Source organism: Rattus norvegicus, chromosome 13 (assembly GCF_036323735.1).
Source record: "Rattus norvegicus strain BN/NHsdMcwi chromosome 13, GRCr8, whole genome shotgun sequence".
NCBI lineage: Eukaryota > Metazoa > Chordata > Mammalia > Rodentia > Muridae > Rattus > Rattus norvegicus.
In genome coordinates, this window is record NC_086031.1 from 22520570 (window position 1) to 22532037 (window position 11468).

An 11468-nucleotide genomic window follows, 5' to 3' on the forward strand; every position below is an offset into this window, starting at 1 on the left:
TCTGTGTGTGTGTGTCTGTGTGTGTCTGTGTGTGTGCGTGTGTGTGTGTGTGTCTGTGTGTGTGTCTGTGTGTGTATCTGTGTGTGTGTGTGTCTGTGTGTGTGTGTCTGTGTGTGTGTATGTGTGTGTGTCTGTGTGTGTATGTGTGTGTGCGTGTGTGTGTGTGTCTGTGTGTGTGTATGTGTGTGTGTCTGTGTGTGTATGTGTGTGTGCGTGTGTGTGTGTGTCTGTGTGTGTGTCTGTGTGTGTGTGTCTGTGTGTGTGTATGTGTGTGTGTCTGTGTGTGTCTGTGTGTGTGTATGTGTGTGTGTGTCTGTGTGTGTGTCTGTGTGTGTGTATGTGTGTGTGTGCCTGTGTGTGTGTCTGTGTGTGTATGTGTGTGTGTCTGTGTGTGTGTGTCTGTGTGTGTGTATGTGTGTGTGTGTGTCTGTGTGTGTGTGTCTGTGTGTATGTGTGTGTGTGTGTCTGTGTGTCTGTCTGTCTGTGTGTGTATGTGTGTGTGTCTGTGTGTGTGTGTCTGTGTGTGTCTGTGTGTGTATGTGTGTGTGTGTGTCTGTGTGTGTGTGTATGTGTGTGTGTCTGTGTGTGTATGTGTGTGTGCGTGTGTGTGTGTGTCTGTGTGTGTATGTGTGTGTGTGTCTGTGTGTGTGTATGTGTGTGTGTGTGTCTGTGTGTGTGTGTCTGTGTGTGTGTGTCTGTGTGTGTGTGTGTATGTGTGTGTGTGTCTGTGTGTCTGTGTGTCTGTGTGTGTATGTGTGTGTGTGTCTGTGTGTGTGCGTGTGTGTATGTGTCTGTGTGTGTGTGTATGTGTGTGTGTGTCTGTGTATGTGTGTGTGTGTGTATGTGTGTGTGTGTGTATGTGTGTGTGTGTCTGTGTATGTGTGTGTGTACAGCGGGTAGCGGCTGGGGCTCAGTATGGAGTTGAGTTAGTAGGACTCAACTGCCACCAGCGCTGACTCTGGCGTGTAAACTAGCAGAGGTATCCGCTCTCTGGCCTGGGCAGGCTCCGTTTTTCACCACTTTGAGACCCCTTTCCTCCGGCTTCTGGGTTCTTCCATATTGACTGGAGAGGGCAGAAGGCAAGCCAAAGAAGTCCCTCCTTGCTGTGCCAGTATTTTGAATTTGTCAAGGACTTGAACACAGTCTCATCTGGCTAATAGCCAGACCGTTCCTTTCCTTTGCTTCTGTAACAAAAGACCAGACTTAGTGGCTTAAAACAACACAGACATACTATTTTCTAGTTCTAGAAATCTAAAATGCATCTCTCTAGGCTGAAATCATGAAGCGGTTACTCTGCCATCCTGAAGACCCAGCAGGGCCATGCTGCTTCTGCAAGCCTTTTTGAGCTTCTAGAGGTGGCCCATGTCCTTCGGCCCATCTTCGGCTAACCTATGCACCTGGACCTCTGCTTCTGCTGTCTTCTCTAGCCCTCCCATTTCCCACTTCAAAGGGTCTTTTGCAGTTACACAGGGGCTATCTATCCAGTTAAGTCAGGACCACCTGACCACCCCAAGAGCCTTAGTGTAATCTTCTCTTTAGAATCCCTTTCACTGGGTGAGGGAGTATTTTAACAGGCTCTAGGAAATAGTGACCATCCTGCAAGACCCATGTATCTTAGGGGCATAAAATTATTCCAGGCCAATGAGAGGCTTAATGGGTAAGAGCACTTGCCACCAAGGTGGATGACTTGAGTTCACTCCTGGAGACCCATATGGCAGCAGCAGACACCTGACTCCCACCTCCTATGTACTGTGGAATGCATGCATGCATGCACACATGCAAAATAAATAGAAGAACAAAACTTGAAAGAAGAAAAAAAACTTCGTTGGCCAGGGTGGCATCACTGGGAGGGAGCAGACTCCCTTTAGAGGTAGGTTCTACTGGGATGTCTTTGGGACATTGGGGACTTCCTCTTAAAGGATACTCTGGGACCCCAACTCTTCCCTCTTTATTTTGGTTTCTGGTCATGAGGTCAGCAGTCCTCCTGTATCCTCCATCCTGTGTCCCCTGTTCTTGCCATTTGACTCACTTGAACAATAGTAGAAGCCTGAACAACGGATGAACCAGATTGAAGGATGGAGGCTCCAAAGCTATGTCTGCAAGATAACCCTTTGGTCACAAAAGGTATCATGGCAAGTACTTGGGTAACACAGATGCTAGCACAACTGTGGACACAAGGAACCATTACGCTATCCTACCACAGCAGGCAAAACTGCCAAAGATGTCTTACATCCTAGCTCCAAGACACCTGTCTGTGGAGAAGAACAAAGGCTATCCAGTCAGCACCTTAGCATGAGGCAAGGAGTGACTGTATTGTTTCTTTCTCAATTTGGCTTCATGCTGCCTCTGCTGTGTCTACATAGAGACCTGTGTGGCTTTCCAGCAGACAGTAGACTTACAGGCAGTGCTGGAAATCACCTGCATGGAAAACTTCAAAGCCTCCTCGCGAAGGGCCTCTAGGACCTCAGAACAATCCTGGAGCCTGCACCTACGTCCCTGAAAGACAGAAACAGCTGATAGGCCCCTACCAGCCAATGGGAAACATACAGCTTGGCTTTCTCTCCATTTGGCATCCCCTTCCCCCAGAACATTTCTCTGTGGGCTCCTCTGAGCCCTCCTTAACTTACCCTCAACCTAGCTTGCTGTCTTCCCCAAACCCCTTTCCTAATGAGATAGAAGAGGGAACAAAGGCTATGAGAAGACAGAAAACTCCAGCCTCCTGCAGAAATACTTGGAAGAATAAAGAAAGATTGAGCGCAACATCCAAGTAGGTCGCTATCCCCCTTCTGCTTCCTACTGGAGGCATGGCTGGGAAGAATTTACCTTGGCACCAGTTAGCCAGGATCCCCACCCTCTGAGACCTCTTCGCTGCACCAGTTCAGGCCACATTTTTGAGCGGATTCTGGACTTTTAATCCAATGAGAGATGCATTTTCTCCTGGAATGTTTGACTACGTGAGATTCCGCAAATGTCAGGCTGAAGGTAATGTCATGAGTCCCATTTCAACTGTCTCAGTTACATTTCCTCAAATGCACTTCTCAAGGACTGCACAACTGCTTCTGCCCAAATTGTTTCATTCTCACAACAGTCATATTTCTGAATATTAATTGAAAGTTGTAAAGCACGCCTCACACAGCACCTTCCTGTGTGAGATGGTGTATATTAACCATTAGTTACCAGGATTAACATGGGCTAGAATGCCACACACGTGCCAGGAATATTCTGTCATTATTTCAGGAAAATTTTAGCTCCTTAAGCAAAACTTTTGTTGTTGTTGTTGTTGTTATTGTTGCTGTTATTGTTGTTGTTGTTGCTGCTGTTCTCCCATATATTACATCCTGACTGCATTTCTCCTTCCTCCTCTTTTCCTCTCTATCCCTCTCCCTACCTCCTTTCCCCCAAGACCCACACCTTGTCCTGTTTCCCTTCAAAAAAGCAGGCCTCCCAGGGATATCAACCAGACATGGCATATCAAGATACAATAAGACTAGGCACACCCCCCTTATTAAGGCTGGACAAGATAACCCAGTAGGAGGAAACGGGTCCCCAAAGCAGGCCAAAGATTCAGAGGCAGCCCAACTCCCACTGTTAGGAGTCCCACAAGAACACCAAGCTTCACGACTACAGTATATATGCACAGGGCCCAGAGCAGACCCACACGGGCTCTCTGGTTGTCGGTTCAGTCTCTGTGAGCTCCTGTGAGCCCTGGTTAGTTGATTCTGTGGGTTTTCTTGTGGTATCCTCCACCTTCTGGCTACTACAATCCTTCCTTCCCCTCTTCTGCAGGATTCCCTGAGCTCTGCCTACCATTTGGTGGTGGGCCTCTTCTGATCATGCAGATCTTTCCCCATTTGTTTTAGTTTTAGTTTTTGTGTTTTGAGACAGGGTTTCTCTGTGTAGCCCTAGCTGTCCTGGAACTAGCTCTGTATAACAGGCTGGCCTCGAACTCAGGGATTCTCCTTGTCTCCATCTCCATCCTACCACCCAGCTGAGCAAAACTTCTTAAAAAAATGTTGTCTTAGAGAAAACTAATCTCTCTGAAGTGTCAAGTGGCATTTTCCTGTGAGTTTCCCAGGCAAGAACTGTGCCTCCACTTGAAAAACACACTTTTTTATTATGTGATGATATCCAACTTTGGAGACAGGTCTTCTAAGGTACCCTAGGAGGCCTGGACTGGCTTTAAATACGCAACAATCTCTTGTCTTTGCTTTCTAAAGGCTAGGATTGCAAGTGCACATCACCGTGCTCGACAAGTAGTGTCTTCTGGGGCCATGGTGAGTCCCCCAAAGAAATGGTACCACATTAAGCTTATAATTTCGACAGTCTGATAAGCTTCACTGGGAGACAGCCAGAAACAACCAACCATCGGTCGACTGACGAACGACAGCGTTTCTACTCAGGACTGACATCTTACTGGACGAAGTCCTCTTCGTTCCCGATTTACTTCCTTATTAAGCTATAAAGGATACAATCAGCTGTGTTGGCTGCAGTGATGCTAGCACACATGGGCTTCCTGTGATTCTTTCCATTACCTTATTAACGTTGTAATTTTTGCTATCATTGATAACCAAGGCTCTATCACATTGCCTCAAAAACGAGACATCGGGGACTGGCTCCATCAGCATGTAGGCCTCAACTGTCTCCTGTTTCTCAAACATTTCTGCCTAATGCTTGACTATTTTTAGTGTTTGAGTATTTTTCTTCTTTGACAATTTTTGTTCAGCACTGTGACTATTAAAAAGAAATACAGTCAGGGGAGTGGAGAGATTGCTCAGTGGTTAAGAGCACTCTTCCAGAGATCTTGAGTTCAAGTCCTAGCAACCACATGGAATCCAGTACCCTCTTCTGGTGTGTCCGAAGACAGAGAGAGTGAACTCACGTAAAATAAATAAAGAAATCTTTTTAAAAAGAGAAAGAAATACAGTATACATCACGGCGTATATCAGTTACTTTTCTCATTGCTGTGACCAAACACCTGACAAAAGGCCACCCAAGAAAGGAGGCTGTGCTTTAGCTCATAGTCTGAGGAGGTACAGTTCACTGAGGAGGGGTACGAGTGGTGAAGGAGTCTGATGCCACTCATTGTACTGCATCTGCAATCAAGGAGCAAAGAGAGGTGTAGTCCAGTACTCAGCTCCCTTTCTTGTTCTTTAGACTAGGGTCCCAGCCTAGGGGATGGTGCCACCTATATTCAGGTTCTCCCCCCTTCCTTAGTTAAACCTCTTTGGAAACACCCTCACACGGTCTAGGCTCACTTTGTATATCTCCTGTCTCTGAAGAAAATCAGTTCTTCCTGAGAAGCCTTTATTCCATTCGTTGTTGAACAGATTTGAAGACCTGTGAATGTTCTTCGTGAGTTGGTCACTCATGACCATTATTTTTAGATCTTTTTAGTGAAGAGAACTAAAAAAATATTTAAAACGATACCATATGAGTTCATATTACTATTTATAAGTCAAGTTAAGACTATGTATTTGTACATGTGTGTATGCATATGTGCTTTTTTATTTTTAAAATGTTTTTATGTGATTGTGTTATAGTATTTACACACATACACACATATCACTGCTAAACAAGAAGATCACTTGAGAAGAGTCTGTGATCTCTCTCACACTTACTCTGTTATATTTTTCTGCTGCAGTATTTTTTACTTACCCACTTTTTTTGCAGAAGCAAATAGATGTGTGTGCACATGCATTCTTCCCTTTTCTAGAGAAAGGATAGCTCATTATACACAACACATTCTCTATTGGGTTGCACTTCAAAATGACTCTCAGTCTTCGTCGGCACACAGAGAGCTTCCCTCCTGGCTTCCAGTGTGCGTGTGGAACTCCTTCAGAGAGCTCCCTGCTGCTGAGACCTTGGGCTATTCCTGGCCTTTCATACTCCCCAGGGTACCAAGAAAGTCCTAGTGTGTGTGCTATTCTCACTTTTGACAGTATGGCTTTTGGAAGGGGTTCCTAGTGCTAACATTGCTGAACAAGAAGGTAATGCATGTAATTATGTTAGCTATTTCCAAGTTCTCTGAGGCTTGCACTACATAGCATCCCGCCAGCAAGTGTTACTCCACTTGTGGGTTTTGCCTCTCTGAGAAGTGAAAAATAGCATCACAAGTGAGCATTTAATTCTCCTCTCTCTACACACACACAGTAAGCCATGTGCTAGGAAGGGATTTCATTGGATGGTAACACCATTGGATTGTCAAAGAAGAAAACCTGTTTCCTGGCTACATTATATATTGAGTAGGGAGCTTTTTCTTCCTACAGATGGACTTGAATGGCTGACTCCTCATTCAGAGTAGCTGGGAAGTATGAGTTCATGAAAATGGAATAGCCAGCATTCATAAACCATGTTGCTTCACAGAGCCTTCTTAAGCAGGGTATACCATTGCCTGCTAGCAGAGGAATCTATACCATCAAGTACTCGGTGGACATTCTTGAAGAAAACCGAGTCTGCAGTGCTTAATAGCAAAAGATGAAGCAGAAAAAGACATGACTTTGGTCAAAACCACGCAAATTTACTTTGAAAAGTCCATCTCTCCCTGCCTACACAGAAGGAATGTCTGCATCTTGTTTGCATAATCTGTTTTTCAACAATGAAAAAAAAGTTTGAAAAAATGAAGCTGTCAATTCCTTTGTTTACTTTTGATCAAATTTGGCATTTTAACATTATAAAGTGAGTCTTAAAGTCGTTTTCTAATTATAGTTTATTTATCTATTTGTATGAGTGTACACACTCATGCTCATATATGTTCCAAGCTGCTGTGTGGAGATCAGAGAACAACTTGTATGAGTCCTTTACCGTGCAGGTCCTGGGTGTCAAACACAGCATGTTGTTTGTTGTCAAGGTCCTTTACACACTGAGGCATGTCACTGGCTGAGTCTGTGGGTCTTTTCTGGGAACAATTACCTTTTCAGAAGCATCCAGTGTCATATTTTACTAAAAGTACTCACTTAGGATATGTTTCTCCACAACACGTAGGAACGACCTCTGGGCTGAGAACCATGCTGGTGTCTGAAAGTACAAAGATGACAACTCATGGCTCTGTCATGTAACAGGGCATGTAACATGGTAGCAGGCTGGTTAGGAAGTCAATACCTCAAAGGAAACTCCTCCTCGGGACCAGAGAGAACTCATATAATGCTTCAGTATGTTTCTGTAAGGGAAGGTTCTGTTCCCCAGTTGGTTCTTGACTTGTCAATAAAGAAGCCCAGGGGCCAATTGCTATAAGGAAGGTACAGGTGGGACTTCTGGGTCTCTTCAAAGAGGAAGAGGAGACTCAGGGAAGAAGGAGGGGACTTTTTGGCTGTGCTTTGGAATGAGAAAAAAGCAGCAGGAGTATAAGGAAGGTGTCTACAGCCTCTGCTACAGGCTGGGGCCGGAGGGTGTGTGATGTTGGTGGGGACTAGCTAATGCAAGCCACTAAGTTTAGAGCAGAGGAAGAGACTGAGATAATAAACTGGTAAAGGCAGGAGTTGTCTGTGCCCAGCAATTGTGCATAGAGGCAAGTGTTTTATCCACAGATTCCAGGGTTTCGGGAGTGGGCTGGTAACATGACCAATCCTGGAGCAAAGGTGGACAGAGAGAGAAGCCAGGCTGGGGCTGGTAATAGCAGATTCCAGAGCCAAGCTGGAGCAAAGGCAATTAGGAAAGAGAAGCCGGGTCAGTGCTGGTAGTGCCAATCCCGTAGCTAAACTGGGAGGAACGAAAGGGATCCAGGAGGGGCCAGTAACACTGTGGCAGCTCCCAGGCTAAGGAGGTAGAGTGCCTTTAAAACTGCAGGCAACATGTTTCCCCTGGTAGAATTCCCCTCCAATTAACTGTGTTGAGGAAAAGTCTATACACCATATAACTCATGCATTTAAAGTGCAATATGGTCATGCTTACATGTTCACACAGGTATACAACTATGGCTGCCTTCAATCTCAGAAACGTCATCACTCCCGAGGAAGGCATGTACCCACTCTGAGCAGTTGCTCAGCCACCACGAATTCTCCTATTCTCCCTAAATCTATCTTTCCGGGTGCTTTATAGAAAGACGTGAAATGACACACTGTACCGTCTTCTGGGACTTTCTTCTCTCAGTGAAAATGATTCTAAAATCTGATCAGTGTTTTAGAGCACATCATTTCATTCTTTCTTACTGCAAGAGTATATTAGCATATTTCATTATATGGATATAGCATGTTTTCTCTTGGCTGTTCTTTCATTGGGTGACATTTTCATATTGTAAAATGTATATCTCATTTTAAAATGTGACTATGTCACATTGTATTTACTCATTACACATTGAACACTTGAGCTGTTTCCATTTGTATATGTGTGTGGTGTATGAATGTGCACATGTATGTCCAGGTGTAGGGGTGTGTATGAATATGTGTGCATGCATGTGAACAGCGGTGATCAACATCAAGGGTTGTCTTCTTTGTCCTCTAACTTAGCTTTCCAAATGCTTTAATGAACTATGTGTGTGTGTGTGTGTGTGTGTGTGTGTGTGTGTGTGTGTGTGTGTGTGTTTACTTGTGTATGTGAACATGTGTGTTCAGGTGCACATGAAGGTCAGAAGAAGGATGTTAGATACCTTGGAGCAGGAGTTACAGGTGCTTTTGTGAGCTGCTCAGCATGGGTGCTGGTGTGCAAACTCTGGTCCTCTGATAGTGTAGTAAGTGGCCTTAACTGAAGAGCCATTTCCCTAGCTATCTTGGTTTCTGAGACAGACTCTAGTCACTGAATCTGGGTTCACCAACTGGAGATCTGCCTGTCTCTGTCTCCTCCCTCTTCCTACCATTCCTCAGGGGATAGATGTACACAGCTATGCTTGGCCTGTTATGTGGACTCTGCAAACCCAAACTGAGGTGCTCATGTTTATGTGATAAGCACTTTACACAGCTCCCTGGTCTCTTTTGCTCGGCTGTAGTAGTAATGCTGTTGTGAACATACCTGCCCTCGCTTTGAGCAGACTGGGTGGAATCCCTGGATTTCACCTCTTGAAGCCATTCAGGAGCACAGGCATCTCTTTGTATGCTGGCCCTCAAGCACAGCAGCAGAGAATTGTTCAAAATGTACTCTGCACAGATTTCCTCTGTTGCAGAGGAAAATGTTGCAGACCTCTGTGGAACTGGGAAGACCCAAAGCACGCATTTGGTCTATGCTCCAGGTCAGGCATTGCCCACACATGGCTATAGCATGAAGGCATCCAATCCATGTTCCTCATCCACATATATGAACCTTTTGAACCTCCCGACAGTAGCTGTCACACAAAAAGAGAAAATATGTTTAGCTGCTCTAGGTGCTTATGCCTACAATTGCTTAATGGTAGGTTCTAATACTTAGCAGGAATGAGCACCATCTTTCCTTGCCTTCTCAGAATCTACCTGCCCCTGATTTTCATCCATCAGACCATTTGGAGACGAGCCTTTTCTCTGGTTCCCTGGCTCTTCCACTGGACTGGCTCCCAGTCCTCACGCTGAGCCCCAGACTGTTCTCACTATCTCGGCATTTATCAGAATGTTAAAGCTGCAGGGCTTCCTCTCTGGTTTCACGTCTCTCTAAGCTTCTTTTTATTATACCTTTCTCAGTAAAAAAGATCATTTCCCGATAGAGAACAAAAGCACCATTGAGTAGTTCTGAGTGGTTCCGAGTCAGGTATTTACAAGCTGCTTCCCCGCTGCCTATGAGTTGCCTTCCTGGTTTCTGACTTTGGTGGGAAAATAAAGCCCTTTAGGTTGCTGTCAACATCCTTCACAAGTTCTAACCAAGAGAGCTCCCTGAAGTGATTCTTACCGGTCCAGTCCCCTTTTCTGTATGTTTTTGCATAGCTAACTATAATGTTGCAGACCTTGGATACTACACATCTTACAGAGTCATTTCTGGATGTTAAAGGAATCTCCTTCTTCCCTTTGGAGAGCTCTAGGAATTGTCTAACTGCTGTCTCTCCTCTGCTACCCCGCCTTCCCCCAATCCTTTCCTTCCACTCAGCTCTGCAGAAAGGAAGCCAGCCACATACCTCAAGTGCTCCACACCATCTCTGAAGAGGATGAGGAATACTTTTGTAACCATTAAAGCAACATAGTTCTGGCTAGGGCACAGGAAAAAAAACTATTTTTAAAATCTTCACTATCTCTAGAAGTTCACCACTTAGTCTATTGCGATGCAGTTGACTCTGTTCTCTCTCAGTCGCCCCAGAGACAGACAGTAAGCTCCCTTCCCCTCGGCTCTGTGAAACCTTGTAGTGCATGGAGATAGGATCCTCTTTCCTCTCTCTCTCTCTCTCTCTCTCTCTCTCTCTCTCTCTCTCTCTCTCTCTTATCAGAGGTGAGGACCGAACCCAGGGCCTTGAGCTTGCTAGGCAAGCGCTCTACCACTGAGCTAAATCCCCAACCCCTCTCTTTCCTCTCCTTATTCCTTCCTGTCTTCCTGCCTTATAGGAAAGTTGCCAGCATCAGGGTCTTTGGACTGCAAGTCAGAGATTCCCTTACTCCATAAGCCTCCTCCCCACTGTGTACATATGGCTCATTCCATTTGATAGCTCACCCAGCAGCCACAGGGATATCTGCCCATGGCAGTCCTGTTCAGGGTCAACTGAATGTTACTCACGGTCTAATATGTGCACAGGTGAGCTCCAGCACAAACACCGAGAGCCAGTGCATGCTATTCATAGTAGCTATGCAGTCACCAAGAAGACCACACTGGCAAATATTAACCCATCGTCCTCAAGGGAAGCCTCGGTTGGTTTGGTTACACTTTCCTTCATGTATAGTCTACCTAACCCTGCTTCGTGTTGTTCTCCTTTTAAAGAGGCCTCATTTAATACCTGCCCTTAATCCACTCACACAGAACTATGGTAATCAGCACTATATAACTCCTGCCTCAACTGCCCTTCTCTGGCACACTTATTTTCTGAATAAGACACATCTCAGTCATCCTGTAGTTTGACGTATAGGCAGTGCTTAGCACCGAAAGCAGCAGAATCACCATAAAAAATACAAAGCTATGGTACCAAGCAGATCTGAGAGAAAAATCACTTAAGTTCATTTTTGTGAATAGATTAATAGGGAATTTTCAATTAATGGAGACTGGTTGGACACATACACGCACATGCACACATGGACATGTACTCGTACACCTGATATCGTGCACTTGCAACATACGAAGCACCAGCAGGGAGCCTTGGCCTTTGGCTCACTGGTACATACACCACGCCTAACAAAGGACAGGACTTTGGAAGCCAACAGTAAATATGTGTTTGATAAATAAACACATCACTGAAAGTCCAACAAGGTTGACCATACGCTGGACTCACAGAGAACACACTCCAGGTACATAGTCTGTAGAGAGTAGACATTATCTTACAAAAGCTACCATAGCTTCGCCTGGATTGAAGTGAACAATACATTATCTAGTGATGCTGCTGACGATAGCCTTTGTATGGTTCTTTATGGGTCAAAACACATTCACACAGCTCCAAG